This window comes from Crocodylus porosus, unplaced genomic scaffold, assembly GCF_001723895.1.
Source record: "Crocodylus porosus isolate Cpor-Errol unplaced genomic scaffold, CroPor_comp1, whole genome shotgun sequence".
In the NCBI taxonomy this organism is placed as follows: domain Eukaryota; kingdom Metazoa; phylum Chordata; order Crocodylia; family Crocodylidae; genus Crocodylus; species Crocodylus porosus.
In genome coordinates, this window is record NW_017728951.1 from 3391268 (window position 1) to 3417465 (window position 26198).

Genomic DNA, 26198 nt, shown 5'->3' on the forward strand with positions numbered 1-26198 from the left:
AGTATTCTGGTTACTAGAAGGCCAGTTAACCCAGCTTTTACTATAGATACATATATATATTTATACACACCCTGCAGTACAAGCTTCTGAATGCAAGACATTCTTCAGGTCTTCTAAAGAAGGATGGTTTGCTTTCAAAAGCTTGTCTAGCTTTGCCAACGATGCAGTTGGTCCCTACAAGATATCACTCAAAGAAATCCTTGCCTCTCACGTAATTCCTGGACCATCACAGCTACAAACACTACTACATATATTGCATATGACAATGAATGCAATAATAACGTTTGCAAAACAGGAGGTCAGGTTCTGCTTTCCCATTCCACTGTGATCAAAAACATAAATATGACATTGGAAGTTTAGTACATCCAGAAATTAAAACCTAAATTCTACTACATCAGATACCCAATAAAAGTGAAAGTATATTATGCTCTTTCACTGGATTTCCTGTTCCTCCCTGTTGACAGCTCCTACTTTTTCCACCATTTTTGATGTTAGCAGCTCTCTTCTGAAAATTAATATATTGAATCCTTTGTTTTAAAGGCAGGATATTTCCTCTTCAGTAGAAAGGTCTACAAGGAGATATTAGCTCGCATGCTTTACCTAAACAATGTCTATTCACATGTAGGATCAGAGCCATAATATCAGTTCATCTTATTGTAGTTTAACTTCATTTATTCCTTATACATTCCATGTGGACAAAGAAGGAGGACATATTCTTAGTTCTTTCTTGGGAAGAATCAGGAAGAGTTGAAATGATCGAGAAACCCAAACATCCCAGAGACATCAAAAGTTAATAAAATTGGCCCAGGAAAATAAAAATCTCAGAACATTCAAAGGTACGTGAAAAAGTTGCAAAGAGAGAGCATGTAGCATAGCAATTCATTCAACTGAGATTATCTGAATTAATTTATTGAGGCTTGCAGTGTCCCGTCCCATGTCACCATTTATACCATATACTTAATGAGATATAAGTAGGTTCTTTTTACCTAAAGCAGTATCCTCTTTACTACAGTATCCTGTCCTACATGATCACACTGCACTCTTAATAACACCTATTAAGAAACGTAATTATCATTTACACCTGGTTGTTATCAGCAAGCAATGATTAAGCTGCCAGAATAAAGTGAGATGTTAACCTAAATAAATTTAGGTTAAAAACATTCTTAGTAATTTCTATAAAGAACCACTTGCAAGAGTTTTTAATTAATGAAAAAGTGTGTATGTGTCTGTGAGAGAGAGAGAGATAATGAGCCAAGCAAATTAGGTTCATATTTTTATATGAGGATTTGTTAATGAACCTGAGATATGTGCAGTAGTTGAAAAGACAAAAGCAGGACAGAGTAATTACAAACACAACTTAAGAACATCTCAGTGTTGATAGAACGTGTCACCCTACCTTAAAATCCTCTTGCAACCCCCAAGAAAAACAAAGAAACAAGCTTAATGAAACATGAAGAAGCCAATTTTTAGGAGACACAGCTGCATAGCTGCATTTTATCTCGATTCAGCTTCCAGCAGAACACTTATACAAGGAGTTAGTTGAACAGAAGACAATATTTGCTGTGCCCTATGTACCCTAGCTTACAAAACCACTAACAAGCATCCATTTTATTTCTTTGTATAGAATATGATGTGAAAAATCCCTACATATTAGCAAAAGAACCAAACTTACTGTTTTTGTTGTTAAGTTGTTTATGCTAAGGATTCTCTGTAGTTCACCCCATCACATAGTGTGTTTCTGTATGTAAAATTAACCAAATCTTTTGAATGAATAGCATAAGGTACAGTCACAAAAATTGTATTATTTGAGAGATATGCTTTAATATTGCCTGTCTTTTTGAAAAGATACTTCTCCCCTCTGGTTTGACTGAAGTTAATCTTTAAGTACCAGTTCAAGGCTAGAAAGGAAACTCATTTTTTACATTTATTGAACTTGTCATTGTAAGAATCATTTACTCATTCGTTTCTTGCTGGAAATATTTTAAATGTAAAAATGGACAACTTTTAAAGAAAAAAAAGTGGAATGCCAGTTCTCTGGCCCTGAAATGTCTCACTCATTCTGTCACATACAGTGCTTATAAATCAGCACTATATTTAGTGAAGGTAGATGCCACATTCCTGTAGTAAATATACTATTATTTTTCCTGCTGGAAGTGAAATTAAATTCTGAAGAATGTCCCAAATAGACCAAGCTGCCAGTGGCAATGCTTTTGTACACTGATATAATAAGTTACACCAGCCCCCAAAGATGACCAGCTCTCCCCATACCTGGTGCAATAGGCACTGCTATAACCCCTGACTTCCCCAGGGAGAATCAACACCAGATTCTAGTATGGGACCTCAGTGTAATGCTGTGCATAAGATGCCTACTTCTTGTTTCCAGTGATATACAGGCAGATTATATTGCCAGTGGAAGCAGGTTTTGTTTCCAGGCTATCACCTTTACATTGTGTTCATGATTGTGTTTTATTTTGCTTTTTTAAATATGAAGATGTTGCTTACTGGCCTTTGAAGAAGCGTCTCTGAATACAAGATTGAACACCTGTAACACTAAAGAAAACATTTGGAGTATATGCCATCGGATTTGTTATTTTTAAATCTGTACACCAAAAAAAATATTGTTTTGGAGACCTTGCAAAATATGGAACTTGGTGGTGTCAAACACTGGGTATTTCAGTTCCCACAACGTATCTGGCTTGTGAAAATTGGCAGAGTTTTGTTTTTACACATATATCAAAGTCCTACTGTCCACAAGTCTGTATGGATGCATGCACGTTATCCACATGGCATTGTGATAATCAACATCTATAGTTAGTCTCCTATGGCTGGTAGGAAAAACAAGTGCAGAGTCAATAGACGATACTCACAATCAACACCTGAGATTATACTATGATTTTAGCAAAAGCCTAAATCTTATGTTGAATTTATCTTAAAGTAAGCAAACAAGAGGGGAAACACTGTAGCTAAGGAAGAAACTAAAACACTTTAAAAACATGATTTAGACAACAGCAGAACTATGAATGAGTGAGCATATTATTGACTGAATGGCAGATACTCACTGATATTCTCAGTGTTATACATTCCTTCCCCTCTGTCTGATCTACAAAGGAAAATAATCTGTTATAGTTCCCAGATGTTTTCATGATAGCTGCCATCTTGGCCAGTGTACCAGAGGTGAAACCACAGATTCCCAGTGTTAAAATTGTAAAAGCTTGAGCAAATAAGCTGGATCTCAACCTGACAGCTTGCACTGTGCGATTTGGATCTAGAGGGCACCTGTACATGCTATAATTACAGCATACTGGAGCAGACTCGATTAATCAAATCTTCTGCAGTGTGGTAGTTACTGTGCTCCAGCAGCTTCCTGCATCTCATGTATCAGCGTTCCTGTACTTAAAAATGGTGTCGTGGCACTTTAACTAAGGCTGATTCAACAAGCTTTGGTTAAAGAGCCCTGCCACCATTTTGAAGTGTGGGGACACTGACACATGAGGTGCTCTGGGCACTCTAATTAAAGCCTCCTCCACCCCCAACCCCTGGAGCATGTGTATACATGCCAGAGTAAGATGTGCAATGAACACTCAATATACTACAAGTACAAACAGGGAATGTTCAAACAAAAGTGGCATGAGCACGTGGATTTGAAACAGTACAGATAATAAGTTTTGCATAGACAACTTTTTTTTTTTTTGATACAATGAGATTTGAATCCACTCTTTTCTTAGCTAGAACAAAGTAGATGACGAACACATATTGTATATTAGATACAACTAAACAGTAGGCTGTGCTTGAACGTGATGGGAATGAGACTAAAACTGAAGAAGTTAACATTCACACAGAGAATTAACTCAGCATTTTGGTTTCTTTATACCCTACCTGTCTGTTGCATCTGTATCCACCTGCTCGCTCTCATCCTATATTTAGATTGTAATTTCCTCAGGGCAAGGACCATCTTTGTGTACCTGCTTGTACAATGCCTGAAACAGTAGAGCCCTGCTTTATGACGAGGCATTTAGGGGCTGCTATGCTAATAAAAGTTACCCATTTCATTTTGTGCATCTCACAATGGTTGGCTGGTCATTTGTCTGTGTGTTTGTTTTTACTACTACAACACTAGTCTGAGTGTAAATGAGTTGAAATTTTAAGATTCTGAAATCACCTCAGGTCAGACCCTGCTAATGATACCGCAGTTCCATAGATTTAATAAAATATATAATATGCAGAACAAATGGCTTAATGGGATTTTCTGGCAAGAAAACAATCACAGATTTCCCAAAACTATATGTGATAAATCCCATTTAAAGTACAGGAAAGCTTGAAAATTGAACACAGGTTAACTGAGAATATTCACAAGAGTCGGGTTTCTCCAAAATGTACAAGGCATATGGATTATGGATTATTTTGCAGGTTTGCTTCATAAGTGGCTCATTTTGTTTATAAATTCAAGAGATTTAGAAATCAGAACAAAATCTTTGCTGCTTACTGAAAAGATGATATTAAGGATATCTTCAGCAGGTGAAAAACAGCATAGATATTCTGGAACTATGTTGATTTATTGCAGCTAAATGTCTGGACTTAAATCTTCTATGTGTTTTCTTATTATTTACACTTTTCAGGAACTAATTGTAGTTCAATAACTTGATCCTCCAACCCACTGAGTGCCTTGGATTTCCATTAAAGGCAGGCAAAGTCAACTGCTTTCACAAATTGACATTTGATTGCAAGAGAAGCAGAGGGTACTCAGCAATACTTATACACAGGAGCAAGAAGCATAATTGCCTTACTTTCATTTGTGCCTATTCACTGCCAACTAGATCAAACCTGAGGAATGGCTCCACATCCACCCTAGAACTGAAATCTCCTGAACTGCTCAGGGGACCAGGAAGCTAGTGAAAATGCCCCTCCCTCTCCTTCAAAACAGCATTATACCCATAATCATTACTGTAAATTTTCCACATCTGCTTTGTGGAAAAAAGCTGGTCTTAAAATAAGAGAAGTACAGCTTCTGAAGGAATGAGAGGTCATATAAAAGAGCAGTGTATTCTCCCTCCCTCCCAGTTGCAGTGGGAGGCACTGAAAAAATGTCTTCCTTTGTTGGACTGTGCCTTTAGGCCCTCACATTCTCCTGGCTATCAGCCCCATAGGCGGAGGAAAAAAAATATTTCGGGGAGCTGAGCATGTGCGCACCTTCCCCGCACAGAAGGTAAGTCTGTGGGGAAAGGGGCAGGAGGCGGAAGTAGGTCTAAGGCTGGGGCTGGGCAGACCCTGCACAACTGGGGCTGGGTGGGGCATGGGACAGAGCCACAATCAGTCTGTCCGGGGTGGGGAGAGAGGAGCCTGGCACGGGAAAGGGGTGACAGCTCCTGCCGCAGCATGCACCATGGGCAAGCACGAGGAGCACGCATGCAGGGCAGGCTGCTGCTAGGCTGTTTCTGGTGGGGGAGGGATGGGTCACACTGTGCTCAGGGCAGATGGTGGCAATGCTGGTGTGGGGGATATGATGACTTTTGGGGTGGCTGCAGCCTCCCCCATCAGTTACGGTGAAAGCAGCACAACATCACACCACCTGACCATGTGCATCCTGTCCAGGAGTAGGAAGCACATGGTGCCATGCTACACCACTTTTGAAGCAGCGTCAGCAAAGCACGGAGGCAGGGCAGGGCAGAGCCCAGCCCAAAACTGCAGCCTGCCCTTGCCCCATGCACACATCCCCCACCTCCCTTGGCTCCCCCACACCACACCCCTGGATGAGCCACCAAGCTCTGATTGTCCCACAACCTGGCCCAGCCAAGGCCCCATTCACTGGGGCCCTGGCCAGGCCAGCTTGTGGGACATTCCCCACAGTTCAGGGGGGATTCAGGCAGGGGCAGGAGTGAATGATTCACCCTTGCTTCTGCCCCACTCCCCTGCTGCACTGTGGGGGTCTTGATTTGCCTCCCCCTGCCCCTAAGCCCAGACAATCATAAAGAAAGTAGATTGAAAGAAATCTACCTGCCATGCTGGGCTGGTTGTGATCCTGGCTACACAGAATATCTGAGTGTGCATGCCACTCCCCATCCCTGCTGCAGCATCCTGCGGCCAGGCTGTCCTGAACCTATACCTGGCTGCCTTGTGTTCAACCCCCAGTAGTGTAGCCCTCCCCACCTCTTCCACTACCTATGATCATCCCTGCTTCCTCTTCACCCCCTGCAGGCAAACAGACTCTTCTCAGATATTAAAGAAAGCACTGTTACCCTCTTACCACCCCAAAGAAGCTATTAAAGTGGTAAAAAGCAATAAAAAAACAGATGGTCTCTGTAAAATGCCAGGAGTGAAACAAAGAAAATGTACTGAGAGGTGGGGGGGGAGCAGTTAAAGTCCTACCAGAACTAAAATGCTCTGGAAATGCATGGGTATGGTCCTTTGCTCTGTAGCTGTTGTTTTCAGGAAAAATGAAGACAAAAAGTAATTTTACTTTTGAAAAGAGCTGGTTCTAAAGCACATGATTTAAAAATCTTTTCCCTTAGCTCAGGAAACAGCTAACTATGAAACTTAAGAAATGTGAGGAATACGGCACACCATGTAAAAATGAGATATTTTAAACAGGGAGTACAAAAAAGGAAAAAGCATAAAATGGTTTGCTTTTGATCTAAGGCTGAAAAATAATCAGTTTTGCAATTTTGGTGAGGGGAGACATGGTGGTGCTAACCGAGAGCTAGTTAAGAGACCAAATCACATGTGGGATCTGAGACAAAACCCTCAAGACGCAAAATTACCTTTGAAAAATCAAATAGGATTTACCAAGCAAAAGCAACCACGCAGTCCAGACTGAATCTGGTGGATGATTTACAGTGCTCAGGCACTGAGGAAATGATAGGGAATCCCAAACACTACATGAAATAGAGAGGCAGAAAGGTACACACAGCTAAAAGGTCAGACTGCACCAAAAAAAATGTATGGTATTTGGAAAAAGATGCAAGAACTAAAACCAGAAGCATAATGATGTGGCCAGAGCCCAGGACAGCTGTGGCAATTTTTGGTAGCCACCATCAGCACAATCGAGCTGTTGAAGTGGCAACCTTTTTTCCCCCAGCCCTTAAGTCGGATCCCAGCAAAGCTGTCCCTACTGTCCCACCCAAATACACCACTGATCATAATGTATTATACCATTTCACCAGATCACAAAGGCGAGAAGATCATGCATAGACAGAACAAAAAGGATATCAACACCATTAACTCAGAGAAAGTCTGCAGAGGATAATATTGTAGGAGAAAAATCATTGGACTATCTGCCTGAAAGCATATAGAACACTTCATTATTTTTGGGTTGGACAGAGATACACAATCCAATGAGGTACAAGAAACAGTGATATTAGCGCTGAAAGAAAAAGAAAAGCCACAGGCAGTAGAAGGAAAACAGGTAAAATTCAGGGATCAGCAGGGATCTCATGCCCACTAAGGATGTATGTGAACTGAATGTATAAGTATACTACTGTGCACTCACACTTACTAAATTTCATCTTATTTATTGCACAATGTATCTCCAATTTGTCAAAATCATTTTAAATTTTAACCCTGTTCTCTAAAGGGCTTGCAATCCTTCCAGGTTGGTATCTTCAAATTTAATAAGTATATTCTCCATCCTGTCATCCAAGTTATTAATGAAAACATTGAATAGCACTAGACCCAGGACAAACCCCTGTGGGATTCCACTTAATAGAACCTTTTGTCCTCATTTGCTTAAGAGAATGTTGTATGTAATAGTGTCAAAAGCCATACTACAGCCCAAATAAATCATATCTGCTCTTTCTTCCCCATCCCTACAACCCATTACCCTGGCATAGAAAGAGATTATGTTGGTTTCATAGGACTTGCACTTAACAAATCTATGTTGTCTGTGGCTTATTTCCTTTTATCTACTAAATGTATACAAACAGACTGTATGATTCCAGGGTCTATGTGGCAATTGAAGTCAGGATCTATAACAATTCCATGGGTCCTTCTTTTCCCCTTTTATAGATACAAACTATGTTTGCCCTTTTCCCACCTTCTGGAATCTCACCTGTCCTCCAAAAGTTTTCAGATACTACTGCTAATGGAGCTCTGATTTAGCTAGTTGATTAAATTCTCTTGGGTGGAGTCTGTCATGCCTAGCTGATCTGAATACATTTCAAGTTGCCTACTCTACCACAGTGAAGATGTTCATTCCCTAATCTATTCTGAGTTCTTGCTCCCTTATCAGCAGTTATGATTATGTTAACAATGGTGTTAACAACCTGATCAAATTTAATCTTTTTTAGTAAGTCTTTCGTTGTAGCCGTGTTGATCTAAGGACATAGGCAGGCAAGGTTCTTTGAGTAGATGTGATATCTTTTATTAAACCAACTGAGTAATTGGAAAAAAGTTATTGGCAAGCTTTCAGGCACAGTCACCCTTCTTCAGGCATAGGGAGTCTCTGCTGGTCTGAGACTCCAAGAAATGAGCAATTCTTTTAGCAAAGAGTTTTCATTACCTGTAATTAACTTTCCCTTCCCTCTGGGCGCATCTACGTGAAACACTTACTGCCGTTGTCTAATTGGCTCCACAGTAAAGCATTTCCATCTACACATACAGAGCTATTAGGCCAGAATAAATTAACTAACTCCGCCATTGGTTAGTACTGCTTGATACAAGTATGGCAGAGTTACTTACTCCACCGCAACATGTGTAGACACTGACCAGGGCTGGCTGGGGTACAAGGGTGCCACACTGCAGAGTTGCCTGCCCCACACTGTTACCTCTCAGCTCCATGTTCTTGGGGAACCCTAGCACAGGACACAGCCTGTCTGACTCACAAAGAACTCTCCCCATCCCCACTTCTGCCTGAACAAGAACTGATTAGAGGAAGGACTTACAGAAGACAAAGAAGATGCAGTGGGAGATGCACTTAAAGCCCTCCAGACAAGGTTGATAAGAGTGAAGCAACTCCCCTGGTCTCATTTGCATCTGAGATGGAACCAGATGTCAATTCATTTAAATGGGAGATGGAGCAGGCTGCACCTTCATCAGCATTCAGGATGGAGAACAGAGATTCCATGGCAAGGACCTCACCGAATTCTGGGATCAAAAAAGCAGGAGAGCAGTTCATGACAGGGAATCCTTGCTCCAAATGCTAATCAACCCACATCTACACACACCCAGCTCAGCATTTATCAGACCAATTCTAGTAATGACTCCTCTATTGATAGCCAAAACGCAGAATCTTCCTGTCTGTATGTGAGCTCCCTCAGAGTAATGCCACCTATAGCCAGCAGTGATCAATTCCCATTATCCAGCATATGTACCATTGTTTACCCCTAAACAAACCTATTGTTCTCCCTTGAGCCATTGTTAGTTCTCTACAAAAGCCCCTACCCAAGCTCAAGTGTCTGTCCTGGTGCTTGGATCCAAGCTGCACCAGTGCCACTCCTTTTCTGCCTGGAATCTCTCCATTCATGCTGAGGACTCTGCCAGCTCCAGCAACACCCGGGAACCTCATCTGGTTCAAGCTTCACTGAGTGGTGAGATCCCAAATCTCTCTCTCTCTCTCTCTCTGACTCTAGGAACCTGACTTTTATTCTCTTACTCCAGGCACAGCTTTCTAAACCTGACTTTTGCTAATCAAACTTGAGCTAGACTTCCCCAAAACCCTAACTGAAACAATGTAATATTGTAACTGTTTATTTGTATCTCTCTTATATGGCTATTATTACTGGTATCATTATAAGTTCATATACCTAGCAATAAATAACTTTTATGGTCAAGCTAGTTGCTATACTTTCTCTGTGAACCTCACCTACTCTTTCTTTCCTTTAACCTCCGCATTTGCTCTGCAGCAACGCTTCTTTTACCTAAGCCAAAGATCCCTGTAATGCTCAAAACCACAGTGGAATCTGCTCATCAATGGGGTTACTACTAGGACCATTGTGACAAAAGATTGTAATGTGCTGAGTTTTGAGGTGCATGAGAGTATCAGCTGAAAGTGCTGTTTGGACCCAGCCTGCTCAGACATCCTCTGTTAGCGTGTGTGTATATGTGTGCCTACCTGCATTTATTACTGTTCTGATGAAACAAGGGATGAACTGAGCTCAAGGCACATGAGGGTGTCAGCCTATCAATGCTGAACAGTCCAGCCTGACTCAGATGTGCTCTTTTAACCTGTGTGCTCGTGTCTGTCTGCACGTTATTGTTGCCCTGATGAACTGAGTTCAAGATCTATGATGGTGTTAGCCTGTCAATGCTAAATAACCCAGCCTGGCTCAGGTGTATCCTGTTGATCTGTGTGTGTATACACGTACATGTGTTTGACTGATTCAGTGGTTGGAGGAACCCAGGCCCATTGAAACTGAGCCCTGCAAGATAGCTCCACTGGGGGTGAGGACTTGCAGAAGGGAGAGAGACAGCTCCATATAGAAACACAAATAACACAAGCAGCGCATTGACAGAATTACAGAGACCCCCAGAAATGTACCCCTAATAAATGAGCATATCCCAAAGTGACAGGCAGATCTGGTAACAGCACTGTAGCACCCTCATGCCCCAGCCACCCTCTCCACAGCACGTTGAGCTGGGTCAGGGCAGCCCGGGCCAGCAGGCTGAACCCCAGGATCCCCTGCTAGCTGAGGCTGCTCCACCCTGGCTCAACATGCTTCAATCCCAAGCACACAAGAAGACGCTGTGCCTAGAAGCAATAAACTCCAGTGCAAACTGCAACAGAGTTATTCAGCTGGACTAATTTCATGTATAGATGTGGCCTTTGAGTAGTACCTTAACTCTTTGTTTGGACTTTCTCTTACTACTACTGTGGGTCTATGTATACACTCAAAAGACTTAAACATATCAAAAAGAACGATTTCTACTACCTCCAGATATAGAAATTTTTGGAAAGAAGGCAGATACAAAATGTTTTGCTGTGCTTGATGTATTAGCAAGGTTCTAGCAGGTGCCCTTAGAAAAAAACAAAGCACATATTTGTGCATATTCAGCACTCCCTTTGGGAGACAATGCATCCTCAGATTTCTATTTGCATTGCATTCAGCACCTAAGGTGTTTCACAAAAAAAATAAATGAAATTTTTGAAGACCAACTGGGACTAATGTCTATAGACATACTGTGATCTGAGGAAAACATCAGAACATGACCACAGGCTTCAAGCACCTTTGGAAACAGCCAGAGCTGCTAAGAAGAAGTTAAGCAAATAAAAGCGTTAATTCCATGTAATAAAAACATACTTGGGAAAGAAATGAAAGCACCAGACAGTAATGGTAGATCACAGTATGGAACTAACTTCACAACCTGTTTACACATCAACAGAGAAGAAGAGGGTACAAAGAGTCTGTAGAATGATGAACTGTGTAGGGAACTGTGTGCGCAGCCTGACACCTCACCAGTAATTTTAGAGCACTAGTGTGCAAAAATCGAATTGATGCAAATCTTAATAAACAGCTTGGAGTTCAAGTGGTCTCTACAAGCACTCTGATAATAAGCACCAAAAATGGAGTTGTTTGTTGGAACTTCCAAGGAAGCTGTTGACTTAGTCCTCTTACAAGTAAGAGGCAAGTGGCACCACAGGCCCTAACAAAAATTGGAGGTCAACTTAGTAAGATAGAAAAGGACACTGACTTTAGTTCATTGGAGTGAAGTTTCATGTCTTTTATAGCAGACCAGTGTTCTCTAAAGCTAAACCATTTCTATATTACCGAAAGGGGCCTGGAAAACCCCTCATTCCCCCTGCATTATTTTGAAAGTAAAAAGACTACATTTCCAATGAGAAATACACTATTTGCAGATTGAATTCAAACCAGGGAAAATGTGTTGGTTATAAACACACTCTCTAAACCAGGGATCATCAATCTACAGCCTGTGGAGCCATTGGATCTGGCCCACGGCACAGGGTTTTGGCAGTGTTTGGTGACAGGAGGCCTTGGATCCAAGCTGGGTCATTATGACCTGCTTCCAGAAAATGTTGCCAGCTGCTACTCTAGGTAATTCAACAATAGCGCAGTGAGGCAGGAGTCCAGAGCTAGGGGATGTTCCTATTAATCTAAAAAGAAACAAAGCACCGAGAACCCTTTGGTTTCAGATTAAATGTAGATGGTGTTTGCCAGAGCTACTGCTGAAGATACAACATTGCTAAAAGCAATTAAAGATACTAGCACAGGATGGATACAATAGCAGATTCCCTGTCCCTATTATCAAATTAAGAGGGAGTTACAGTACTAGATAAGTTTAAATGGTGCTGGATACAAAGCTTTCTTATTGTAAGTATTTAAAAGTAATTATTACATTAACATTATTAATTATTATTGTTATGTTAAGATACAAAATGTATCTTAACATAACATGAGGAACCTCCACCATCAGGAGGCCCTGCTTATGAGCCAGTTTGAAACACTGGAAATCAGAGGCTCCAATCACACAGTTCCAGGCATTTAGAATCCAGACACTGAGGCCAGGTACAGAAGTTACACTTATTATGCGGTAATCACACAGTGAACAGACAGTCAGGGCACACAGAGCACTGTAAAAATGGCAGATCCCACTCTAAAATAATCCTAGATGGATATACTATCAGACTTCAGTGCCGTAGGTTAGAGCACAGTAATGAACATCTGTACCAGATCCCATCACAACTCACTTTAGGTCACAGTCCACCAGCAATCCATGGGGCTTTGTGGTACCCCACCCACCTCCTCCTCCCCCAACCACCACCCTGGCAGTGCTCTAGCCGAGGCCAAAGTTGTGTGATCCACCTGAGCACTGAGCCAGCCCTGCCCTGGGGATCTTGGTGACCTGAGGTGACGAAGCTCCTGTTTCCAACCCCATCCCCTCTGGTCAGCTAATGAACCACTGCCTGGTACTATAGCTCAGTGTGTGGATTCCATCTACCCTGTCTGGGCATTTTTACAGATTGTAGCTTTTGATTGAGTGCTGTGCTGTTTGCTGGGCACCACATTCACAAAGGGGGCTGTCCAAGGTGTTCATTTTATACAGTGATGTTTTGAAGCAACTGTATCTACACCTCAGCCTGGTCAGCTTCACCCACACTTCTCTGTCAAGGTCATGCCCATGGTGGGGGGATCTCATTCAGTGTTGGTATAAAATGTGTAGGAATAGCTGAAATCTATTCCTGGATTACTCTAGACAAACATTTCATTTCCATTCACTTCACCCCTTATCTAAATTTAGCGCAACACACAAAGCCACAGCACCCAGCCTGCTGGGTTCTCCATGGACCCAGAAACCCAGCAGCAGAAGAGCAGTGAGGGTTTGTCTTCTGATGTTACTTGGTCTAATGCCTGAGAGTTCAGGGAATACATCTATGTGTGTGTAAGTTGTGCAGCCTGTTTGAGTCTCTGTGAACTGTTAAGTACAGTATCATGTTTTTTAGTGGGACAAGTTCTGAACCATGAAGGACAGCAATAATCTGTTGGGGCATATACTATGACAAGTGAGGTGGTTCTGAGCAGTTTGAAGTTGGCATCCTATGTCATGCTGGCTAAATGTCTTAAGGCAGCTACCCATGCAGAGATTTTATGGCTGACCTTCTGAATGTGATGTTAGATGAGGGAATGTGAGGTTTGGGTATGCTCATGGGGAAGGCTATAGTTGCCTACTCTGATATTCAGCGTGTTCTTGGCTCAATCCTTGTCCAAGTAGAAGACTGATGATCAGGACTGTCTCTTGGAGGGGGGCAAATTGGGACGGCTGTCCCAAGCCCCAGACTTTGGGGGCTCTGCGGAGCAGGGCAGAGTGCCACGGCGACTCCGCGCTGTCACCAGCTTTATGTCCGGCTGCTTGGCACCTCCCCCCGCAGCTGCCAAATCCACTGTCAAATCCGGTGTGTCCAGCTGCTCACCCCCTCCCCCTGCTCCCACTGAATCTTCCTCAGATCCAGGGGAGCAGCTCCACACGGGCTGATTTGCCCTGGGCCCCGCACCCTTTTCTGGTTATCTCTGCTGATGATGCTGATTTGTTGATGCTCCCCACTGAGTTTGTGCCTTTCCAACCACCCCCACACCATTAGCCTGGAATGAAGCAGAGGCAAAAGTGTTGTTACCCCTACTGTTTTTGGGGCCTTATCAGTCTTGTGTTACGTTGTGTGGGACCATAAATCTGGTTAATTGACAACTGTCTGCCCTGCCCCTCAAGGTCATGTTGCCTCCTGATAGAGACCAGCATGTTTATGTGAATCCATCTAATACAAACCCACACCCAAACACGACACAAAAGATACTGAAAGCTATTTCTGATCTCCAAAGCCAAGGTTTTACAAGAGCCATAACTCCGGGTTCTGCTGTATCAGCAGCCACTGTTTGGCAAAGCACCTACTTATAAGCACCACTGTAGGTAAGGTACAGTGGAAAACAGGTATTCTTCCTAGCAAACCACCCCCCTACACTCCCTCCCTTCCCCCTCTCTCCTCCCAGAGAAGACTCATCCTTTTGTCCCTGGACACTTAGGTGCCCAGCCCACCCAGGGCTCTCACAGCAGGGAAGTGGAACACAGGCGTCCAGGTTTGCCCAGCTGGGAGGTGATATGTAAGCATTCCACAGCATGGTCAGTGCCAGGTTGTGAGAAGCTGCATAGGTTTTGGCCCCAGGTGGGGGGAAGGAGTCCAGATAGTGAACTCACCATAGTTCTCTTGGTTTCTCTCTTTCTGCAGACTCTGCATTTGTGCATGAGAGTCCTGATCATGAAGCCCAAGATTCTGAGTCCAGGATAGTCAGCCGGACACCTGCATAGCAGCATAAACATGTGCATAGACAACACAGTGAAATGAGGACCCAATGGGACCCTCGATGTAGGGGGATTGGAATGGACAGGTTGGCAACTGCTTGCATCCACATTGCTGCAGCATTTCAACAAGCCATCCAAACCTAAGAATGCACTACAAAAGTCCAAAAACAAGGTCTACAGCAGGCTACCTATGGAAGGCCACCTACTACAGAACTGAAGGAGTCACAGTGCCAGGATAAGGAATTTATGCACAGGGTCAAAGATCACTAGGGATCCAGCTATGCCACACCTGATTGGCATAGCTCCTGCAGGGAGATCATTGCCCTCCTGTCCACTCCTAGGCAGGAATGCTGGGGAAGGCTGTCACCTAGTGCACTTCCCCTCCCCCCCACATGGAGAGTCCCACTCCAGGGACTCCTCCTTGGGCAACATGCCTAAGAGTCCTACAGGATGGGGGCTCTAGATGGCAGCTGTGTGGGAGAAGCTGGGGGAGCCCTGGAACAGAAAATATGGCTCATGGGGCCTGCTCTGGGGACCATTATTTGGGGCGGGAGGGGGGGACCAGACTGCCCAAGACCTTATGCCAGGGCTGGCATTGACTCAGACCCACCTTCCAGGGCCAAATCACTACCCCCAACTGCTGGCAGTCACTGGTATAGGTTCAGGGCCGAAAGACATTCCAGACCAGTCCTGGAAGGGTGCAGGAGTACTCAGAATGGGGCAGGAGGCAGCCCACCAGGCCAGGCCACTCTATATCCCAGTCCCACTGTCGGGGAGTGATGCAACCTGTGAGGATAGGCAGCCTCCTGGGCTTGGGTCTGAATTCTGTGGTAGGCAACTTTCCACAATTTTTCTTTATTATACACACACACACACACAAATTGGCAGTTACAACATTTAGTTAAACTGAGGGTCATTAGTTTTGAATCACATTTCCCAGGCTGCCCTAAGGTTGCATGTGTGTTAAATGGAGCCCTTCCCCACCTCAGCGTCATAACCAGTGCCCCTCCACCACCCCACCTCAATGTCATAACCACCTGGAGCAGCCAGGGTCTTTCCCCACTCTCTCAATATTAACTGAGAAGGAGGTTTCAAGTTCCAGAGCAGGCAGTGTTCCACAGTTTTTGTTTAATAAACACACTAGAAGTGTGGCAGCTTCAACATTTCAGTAAAATGAGTCAAGTCTTTTCATCAGGCTGCCTTCTGCCAGAGCCCCAGCATGTGCTCTAGGGGAGTTGGGAAGGGAGATGATGTTGGAAGTTGGGGACACTGTCCAGCCAGCCTGGGTTGTTGGCAGTCGTGTCTGTGATACAGGGCCTAAGGAGGCCTGTGCTGGAGACCCATGGCCCAGTACCTACTTATCCAGGGTGGGCTCCCAGTCTATGTGGGTGAGGAGCTACTCAGCCAGGGCTTTGCAGATGTGGACAGCCTGCCACTGTGTGGGGTCAGAGTCATCACCATTGGGGCAGGGAGGGGAATACAGACATCTGGGACACATGCTCACACATATACATACATACATACACACACAAGGAAGACACGCATCCAGGATGAACTGATGGAAAAACAGCCCAGGCATCTGGGATACACACACACTTAACAGGTGCAGGATGTGCTGGTTGGGTATACAAAGGATAGCCAGCTGATGGCTCATGGCTATGATGAGCTGCTGCCACATTAGGTCCAGGTGGACAGCCATGATCTCCCACCAATCGGGTGTGATTCCACCATTCAACTCCATGCAGGAGTCTTCAGCAGTCCACAGGGAATGCTAGGAGGTGTATCAGATTCTCCCGTACCTGCTGGGCTTGGTCTGTGCAGTCAGGCTCCCATTCCTGCCTCCCTCATCCCCTCATCCCTCCTTCCCCTGCCAACAAGGCTAGAGACAGACATTCAAAAAGCCTGAATTGATTCAATCTTTGCAGGTTAGTCTAACCTGGCTAGGCTAAATCAGTTTTGTAACTGGACAGACACCCCAGAAATGCAGGCACATGTCTGCAGTGGCTCAGGCTAGAAGCCAAGGAGTGCTAAAGCAGCCCTCCCTTTCTTCCACAGCATGGAGCTGAGGGGGGCATGGCCAGGCCTGGGTAGGACACTCTGATTAGCCCATCAGGGAACTGATAACAGTGCTTATCACTCCATTAAGAAAGCAACAGAGGGACATTGCCAGCTACCTGTTGATTCAGCATGGACCATAGTCATCATGTGGCCTGCTAGCTAATACACAGACACCTCCTCATAAGGAAAGGGGGAGTTTCTGCTTAGCAGGAAGTGGGGAGGTGGGCAGGCAGCCTGCAGTGTCTGCTGAGCTCCAGCCAGGGAGCAGAGGGGAGGAACCACCTGTGCTGAGGAGCAGAGAGTCTCACCCAGCCCAGACAGCATGTCAGAATGCTGTGGGAGTCTGATTAATCTTAAACCAGCAAAGAGTCTGGGACAGACATTGCATAAACTGGTTTGAGCCAAATCAGTTACGTCTGAAACTACATTCAACCAGGTTTATCACAAACCAGTTTGGTTTATGTGCACAGAACATCTGTTCTGTTACAGGTTTAAACCAGTTTCTGAACACTTAAACCAGTTTGTGTGTAATGTCTGTCCCTAACCAAAGGGACAACAAGTCCTCTGCTTACTCCTGGGCTAATCTTTGGCACTTAGAGTAAAGCTTGAAAGTTAGAGCTCTTCCTCCTCAGCCCTCTTGAATGCCTGTACTCTCCTGAACGAAGTAGACTTTTGTCACATTCCTGGGCTCTGATTACTGAACTCAACCAAGTGTGTTGCAGGTTTGCAGCTATTCATGGGAGAAGTCCCTCAATCAGGGTTCTAGTCTTCTTCCACTGCCACAGAGCCAAAGTAAAGTAAAGGTTTGAGTGCAGCACAGATTAAAGATTTGGTCCAAGATAAAGAGAAATCATAAAGCCTGGGAAAAAATAGATCTAAAAGTCTGTTGTGCTGTTTACTCAAGTCTCTATCCTATAAAGTTTTAATTAATACTGCAGCAGTATCTTTATTTATTAATGTGTCTGATCTTATATCATGACAAAAACAAGATTTTCAGAATTTTACTACACAAAGCCCAAATCCATTCCTTTCTATGAACTCCTTGGCAATTGTGGATACACTATTTTTGAGTTTTGTTGTCTGAAAGGCAAAACATTCATGGATACAAATGAAAATGTAATTCATCTACATCTAAACTACATCTTCCTCCTGGCCTCTACTAGTAACTTTCTTTATCTGATCTCAACAATGCAGGTATAGGGCATTTCCATTCCTGTTACTTCCTAGTATCTTCATCAATTTATCTTTTTTCCACCTCTCTCTCTCACTATTTTCATCAACCTCCAAAAAAACTACCTTCTACATTGGCTGAGATCCACAGAATTCTGACAGTCTTTACTTGCCATGGACTAAACAATACAACTAAAACACATTTGCAGCAACAGCTGCTTACAGTAAATTTTGAGCCAGGGAACATTTTGTGTCGTATGTATTCAGACAACACTCCCTCCAACAGCATCAGCCATTTAGGAGCCTAACATCAGGGACAGATAGAGGAGTTACCAATACTTAACTAATAGAGCTGTGTGAAGCTTCAGTCACTGATTCAATTCAGCAGAGATGTGGCCTGATTCGGTGGCCAAATCTCTGAACCTGAATTGAATCAGGAAACCCTTTAATCTTGCTGAATTGAATCGAAATCCTCCAAATTGATTAAGAGACATTCAGAAAGATTTAATGATTTGGACATGGACAGAGCTTTAAATGTTTTTTCTACATACCTCAATGTACCTGGTGGCTCATGAATGCTGAGATGTTAGGGCAGACGGAGCGTCCCACAGGAGTACAGGGGGGGTGGGGGGCGGGCCACAGCATGCTCAGCAGCAGACCCGAAAGTGGACCAGAAGTGCTCCCCCGCACTCCTGTGGAATGCTCCATCCACACCTAAAATTACCTAGTGGCACATGAACCATCTTTCAATGAAACCTGGGAATCAGGATTTTCTTAATGGTCTTTAACATTTTAACACAAAAAATATCCTGAATATGGCTGAAGCATAACTGAATTTTATCATATGTCTCTGTCAAGTTACTACCCAAAGTAAAGATATTTAATCTTTTAAATAGGACCTTTCCTCTTGGACATTTTCCCACATTTTCCCCTCTACCTGACCTCTGTTCTGTTAGAAATTCTCTAAAAGAGGTTCTCAAGAAAAATGGAACACTTGTCTCTTTCTCGGTCTCGGTCTCTGTTCTTTCCACTGGCCAGATTCTTCCCAATGACTGAGTTCTGTGTGGTGCAAGACAACGGAGTGGGTGCCAGGGAGTTGACTATTCATCTGATCCTGAAGGCTAACCTGTTCCAACATGAGCATAAATTATAACAATTTCCCTTAGGCAACCAGCACCTAGAAGATTAGTGCAGCAAAGCTGTATTTTATCACACTTCCTCCTTCAACCAAGTCACCTTATTATTGCACTACAATTTATTTTGCTATAGCGTGCAGAAGTTCAGGGTTCATTGTTGCTAAGCTCTGCACAAACACAGACTATGAAAAAAATGTTCTCTGTCCCAGGAAGATACAATCTAAATAAATAGCTTTATGCTGGAATGGGAGCAAGAACTAGGGGTCACTCGGTGCAACCTTTTTTCCAACTGAAAATTCTCTACTAACCTCCAAGAATCCAGGCTCACTGTAGTTTAAGCAATGCAAAAGGGGGCAGATATTAACTCAGAATATGACCTTAAGTTTGAAGTGCCAGTATTTGGAGTTATAGAGAGCTACAGGTTTTTCACTGAAAATTAAGAAAATGTAATATGAAATCCTTGAGACCCAAACATAGAACAATGATCTTTTGCACAGTAGAACAGCACTTTAAAAGGCACTTGAAAACTCTAATATTCACTTCTGTTTTGTAATGGAAGTGAATTTTCTTCCTTTAGCAATGCTTGCCAATTCACAATAGCACATAGATTGTTAAAGTATGTACTGCAAACCTGAAAAATATCTAACAAGTTGAATTTTCAGTTTACTGACATGTGCCAACCTGCTGGTTCTGTTTAAGAGAACCTGAAACAATGTAAAACAAAATTATTTCTTCATATCAACTTACAGTGCTCATAGTATGGGGAACAAGCAGGAGGAACTTGCCCTTCTGCTAGCTAACACAAACCCAGACACAGTGGGGCTCACTGAAACTTGGTGGGATCCAACACATGACTGGGTGGTAAACATCAAGGGCTACAGGCTGTACAGGTGGGATAGAATGGAGAGGAAAGGTGGGGGCGTGACACTCTACGTCAAAGAGCAATACACATCCTCAACAAACAGCACTGGGTCAGAGGAGGGGCAGACTGAAGTGCTCTGGGTCAGAATACAAGGTGGTCAGGGGGAAAGGGACTTAATGGTGGGGGTCTACTACAGACCACCCAACCAGGGGAAAAAGCTGGACTGGGAATTCTCTGGTCAGCTCACTGAGGCAGTTAAGTCAAGGGATGTGGTTATCATGGGTGACCTAAACTATCTGGACATCTGCTGGGAAGAGCAGTCAGCCAAGTCTGACCGCTCATGTAGGTTCCTAGCCAAATTACAAGACCTCCATCTAACCCAGGAGGGGCACAGTCCCACCAGGGGAAATGCCTTGTTGGACCTGGTCCTGGCCACAGGCAACAAACAACCTGGTGAGGAGACTGCGGGTGCTCGACCACCCGGGGTGATAGCAATCATCGGCTACTGGAATTCACCATCCAGTGCAGGGTGTCAAAGGCCAGCAGCAAGGCAGCAGCCCTGGGCTTCAGGAGGGAAGATTTCAATGTGGTAAGGGGACTAGTCAGGGAGGCACTGAGGTCCCAGAGGGGAGGGGAGTTGGTAGTCCAAGAAGAGTGGTTGTTCCTTAAGGAAACAATTTTCCAAGCCCAAAGGGTGACAATCCCAACATGGATCAAAGGGGGCAAGAGACCTTAAAAAACCCCATGGCTCACCAAAAGCAGCCAGAAATGTCTCAAAGCTAAAAAGGAGGCATACACCCAGTGGATGGGAGGGGCCATCACCAAGGAGGATTATACTTCCATTGCTAGAGTTGGTAGGGGGGCTGTTAGGAAGGCTAAGGCAGAGATTGAACTGGGACTAGCAACCTTGATCAGGGATAACAAGAAGTTCTTTTTTAAATACATACGGGGTAAAAAGAAGGTATCAGGTAACGTGGGGCCTCTGCATGCTTGGAAATCTGGTGGTTACACCAGACAACAAAGCTAACCTCTTTAACAAATTCTTTGCCTCCATTTTTCTAAGTAGGGGCCAGGTCATCCTCCCCACCAGAAACCCAGACAGACCCAGGGGAGGTGCAGCCAGGCCCAGGGTCAGTGAGGACCTAATCAGAGAACTTCTGGTGGGACTAGCTGTCTTCAAATCAGCAGATCCTGATGATCTCCATCCCAGAGTACTGAGGGAATTGGCAGAGGTCATTGTGGGACCGCAGGCACAGCTTTACGAGCACTCATGGTGCTCTGGTGAGGTGCCAAAGGACTGGAAAAGGGCCAATGTGGTCCCCATTTTCAAAAAAGGGAGGAAGGAGGACCTAGGAAACTATAAGCCTGTTAGTCTTACCTTGGTCATGGGAAAACTCTTCGAGAAAATTATCCAGGAGCACATCTGTGAGAGACCAGCAGGGGAGATCATGCTTAGGGGCAATCAACATAGGTTCATTAGAGGCAGGTCCTGTCAGACCAACCTGGTGGCCTTCTATGACCAGGTCACAAAATCCCTGGACGCAGGTAAACGTAGTCTTTCTGGACTTTAGGAAGGCCTTTGACACTGTCTCTCACCCCATTCTCCTTAAAAAATTAGGTGACTGTGGTGTTGATGCCTACACTGTCAGATGGGTTGCAAATTGGCTGGAGGGCCGCACCCATAGAGTGGTGGTGGACAGCTCATTTTCAACCTGGAAGGATGTGAGCAGTGGGGTTACCCAGGGCTCAGTCCTCAGGCCCACACTGTTCAACATCTTCATCAGTGACTTGGACAAGAGGGTGAATTTGTTCTAATTTGTGGATGACACTAAGATGTGGGGAGAATTGGGCACACTAGATGAGAGAGACAGGTTACAACTAGATCTGGACAGGTTACAGGGGTAGGCTAATGAGAATAGGATGGGTTTCAATATTGACAAGTGCAAGGTGATGCAGCTGGGGAGGAAGAACCAGGAGCATACCTGCAGGCTGGGGAATTCCCTTCTCATCAGTACAAAGGCAGAAAAGGATCTTGGAATCATTACTGATTCCAAGATGAACATGGACCACCAATGTGAGGAAGCGGTAAGAAAGGCCAACCGCACCTTGTCATGCATCCACAGATGCATCACGAGCAGGTCCAAGGAGGTGATCCTCCCCCTCTATGGGACATTGCTCAGGCCGCAGTTGGACTACTGTTTCCAGTTCTGGGTGCTGCACTTCAGGAACGATGTGGCCAGCATCGAGAGGGTCCAGATGAGAGCCACTCACATGATCGGGCGGCAGCAGGGCAGGCCCTACGAGAAGAGAATATGCGACCTGAACCTGTTCAGCCTCCACAAGAGAAGGCTGAGAGGGGATTTGGTGGTCATCTACAAACTGGCCAAGGGGAACCAGCAGGCAATGGGAGAGTCCCTGCTCCCCCGAGCACTACTGGGAGTAACGAGGAATAACGGCCATAAATTGACTGAGAGTAGATTCAGGCTAGATATCAGGAGGCACTACTTCACAGTCAGGGCTGCTAGGATCTGGAACCAGCTTCCAAGGGAAGTGGTACTCACTCCTACCCTGGGGGTCTTCCAAATGAGGCTAGATAATCACCTAGCCGGGGTTGTTTGACTCCAGCATTCTTTCCTGCCCATGGCAGGGGGTCAGACTTGATGATCTGCTCAGGTCCCTTCTGACCCTATCAACTATGAAACTATAATGCCTTCATTTTAATTAAAAATCTACCAACAATTTCAGACTCATTGGTTTAACATATCTTATTAACCTACAGCAAAGTAAAATGAATAACCATTTTGTCTACATGAAATGCAGGCATAAATGATAATTTTTCTTCAAAGTTCCTTTGAGTAAGAAATTTGCCATAGACTTTTGCAGCAGCTTGGTGCATTTCCAACATAAACAATCTTTGAAATATCTGATATTTTACAAGGAAGTCTACTAAATTAAATTGAATAAGGTGGGCCCTTTAGGACCATACCAGGACAGAAGGAGGACGTGAGCAGAACATACTTTGCTTGGGAGACCCTAGAGCCAGTACAACAGAAGATAAAAGAACCCAGCACAGCCCCTAGATTGAGCATATGGGTACTGTAAAGGTAGCAGACAACTATCTACTCCCCCACCAATCTCACTCTGATGTGCCTGGTATAGCTCAGGGATATTTAAGGATCTAAAGCTTGAATGCTTCAGGGTACTAAAGAAAATATTGAGCTCAACATGTCTTCATGTTAAAATTATCTATAAAGTTCAATCATTTCAGAGCAAAGCCACAGTATAGCCAATAGTGCTTGCCAGGCTTCCAATCTAATGCTACAAAAACTGATAGTAAGATTAGGGAAGATTCTGTCAATAAGTACCCTTCTTAAAAAGCAGCATTGAAAGGTGCACTGAAACTTGTATACAGTGATTTAGTAGTGACACCAGAAGGATTTGTGTAGTTAAATCCCCATTCAATACATCCTTCTTTTTTTTGCATTAGTCTATACCAGGAAGCATTTTATCAGTCAATGCCCAACTTATTTCAGCTTGATTATAGTCTTAAAAGTACATGCCAGCATATATCATGATTTATGCACACTGTATGGCTTCCATTATTGTCACTGTGAGTAATGTCTCAGTCTATAATTATGACTGCTCTTCTTCTGTTACAAGCTGGAATTTAACTCGTATTGTATCATACATTGCATGCTTTTTGGAATATTAGTGAAATCAAGAGAGCTGCTGACACAGTGGGGATGCATACTGAGCAATTTGAGCTGTCTACTTAAAATTATTTAACATGTTGCCTGTAGAACTTTTTAATTAGTTTCTGTGACTGGACTAATTGTAGTATTCCCTTTTAACAACTCTTCTTGTATGAACCATTTCAATTAAAGTTGATATTGACCTTCCTCCTGATTAATTTGCTTTGAATTGAACAAGCATGATGTAAATTGTTCTGATCTTGGCATGGGTAAGCAATGAAATCAAGAAATTTCAATGTGATGTACTGAAGAAGTGGCTTGCTTTTCCATACTGGAGTCAACTATCTTAACACATGTACATTCCAACCTGCCTTGCTGTAAACTGCCCTCCACTGAGACTACAACTCAAGCAGCACTATACATTTCAGAAAGCTGAGTTCCAAATTTTGTGTTACAGAAAATCCATGTTAATTCTTTAACTCAGTTTCAATTCAAATAATCAAGACACAGCTTCTTTCACTAGTAAAATACTGCTGGGCCACGAGGTACCAAGAATGACCTGTGAGTCTTTAGAATTTCCAGGTGCATCATTTTGCAGAGGATGACATAATTAGACACTGTAGGTAGCATCTTTTATTCTCTTTGGGAGGTTTTATTCTCAATTCATTTCTTCATGCAAAGCGTAGAAACTAGCACAGCAGCTAGCTTAGTATATCCATAAAATTGTGTCAAGAAGCATGTCCAAGTGAACCTGATGCGCTAGGCTGCCTGCACCATCTTGTTTCTGAGTCATGATACACTAAGCAAGTGGAAGTGGCTGAAGCGTGCTTCTCAGCAGCACTTCTAAACCCACCAAAGAAGCAATCTACACAGGCCCTTTCAGTTCCGTGAACCCCAGCCAGCCAGCATAGAAGCTGCAGCTTTTTTACCCCATTTCCTTAAAGACATTTTGAGGATAGATAGCCCAGTACCCAAAACCCTACATATTTCACCCCACCCCTAAGCATGCACCTACATAAATGACAATTGCACAGTGGTTTTCAAGATTTCACTTATAAACTTTTACTCACGCTGGACATCAGTAATAAACCAGTCTGATTCACTCATTTATAGTCACTTCCTAGGCAATTTCCCCTTCAGGCTCTTATATACCAATCCTACAATATTTGGATTTCAAACACTGTAGGGAAATGTTTATTGATTTAAATAAAAGCTCAATTCCATTGGAATTTAAGTCACAAATTTCTATAGAGCTAGGGTTTCTAAAACCTTATTATTTTTACAAAACTTAAGCTGAGGCTAAATTGAACTGAACACAATGTCTTTACGCTTGTACCAGCATTTTTATTATAAACTCCAATTTGGTTTTGTTTATTGCGGGGAAAGTAGGTCAAGGTTCTAAGGCTAATAAATAAAATCCTCCAGGTTAAACTTTGGCATACTGAATTGATGCCTAAGAATAATTTTACAAATAAAGTTATCAATATCAACCGTCTATTTAAATACTCATTTTTTGTGACTGTTTGATTTCTTATGAGTTTCAGGAAAAACTGCAAATTTTTCCATAAAAAACACCACTGCCCTGGAACTGGTAGTTAATGTCAGGAAGCACCTAGAAGATCTTCATCATCAAAAAAAATGGTTATTTTTAAAAATGCAAATTGGCAGGTGGTATGGTCTTTGATATAGTTTAATAAAGTGCTCCACCTATTCAGCAGTAACTTTTCAAAGACGCAGCCTGACAGTTTTAATGATAATAAAGTACTATGCATATATTAGCCAAAATTAGATCAGTTAAACAACTAGATCACTCTGTATTATTTTATCATATGATCTAGCTTAAAAATGCATACATTTCTTTTTCTAAATACCATGTTTTCTTGCGTACAACATTCACCTTTTCTGCAAAGTCTGCCCCCCACCCATCCAAATGGAGGTGTATGTGGGGAAACATAGAAGCTGATTTTTGAACCAGCTGTTGCATTACTATTTAGGCAAATGAAGGAGTCAGTTGACTTAATGGCTCATTGTTCTTTACTCCAGATATATAAATGATCATCTCTCCTAGATGTCCCACTAATTGTCCTAATCTTTCTTAGGGCAATTTTGCCATCCACTATCTGTTCCTTGTCTCTCTCCTCCTATTCCGGCTTAAGCACAAAAGGGAGGGTGAATCATTTGAAGACTAGATCGTGCTCCTGTTCTATGTGGCCATAACTCCATAAAATCTTGTTTTTTCCTTCATTCTGCCTTTCATAAAGGTGGTGTATATTCCAAGGCATGATGTATGAGAAGGTATGATACCTCACAAATAAAAGGAAAGGTGTCTGCAAAAAAAAAAGGGTGAGAAGAAAAAGCACATGATAAAAAGAAATGAGAGCAAGAGAATGAACAGTCAAAAAATAATTTCAGTGCATTCAGCACCTTTTTCACAATGCTCTATTATGACCATGCATTGCCCTGTCCAAAATTACATTTGCTAGGTTTTTTATTATTAGTTTGTGTAACCACCATAGTAGTTTGTGCAAATAGTATTTTCCATGT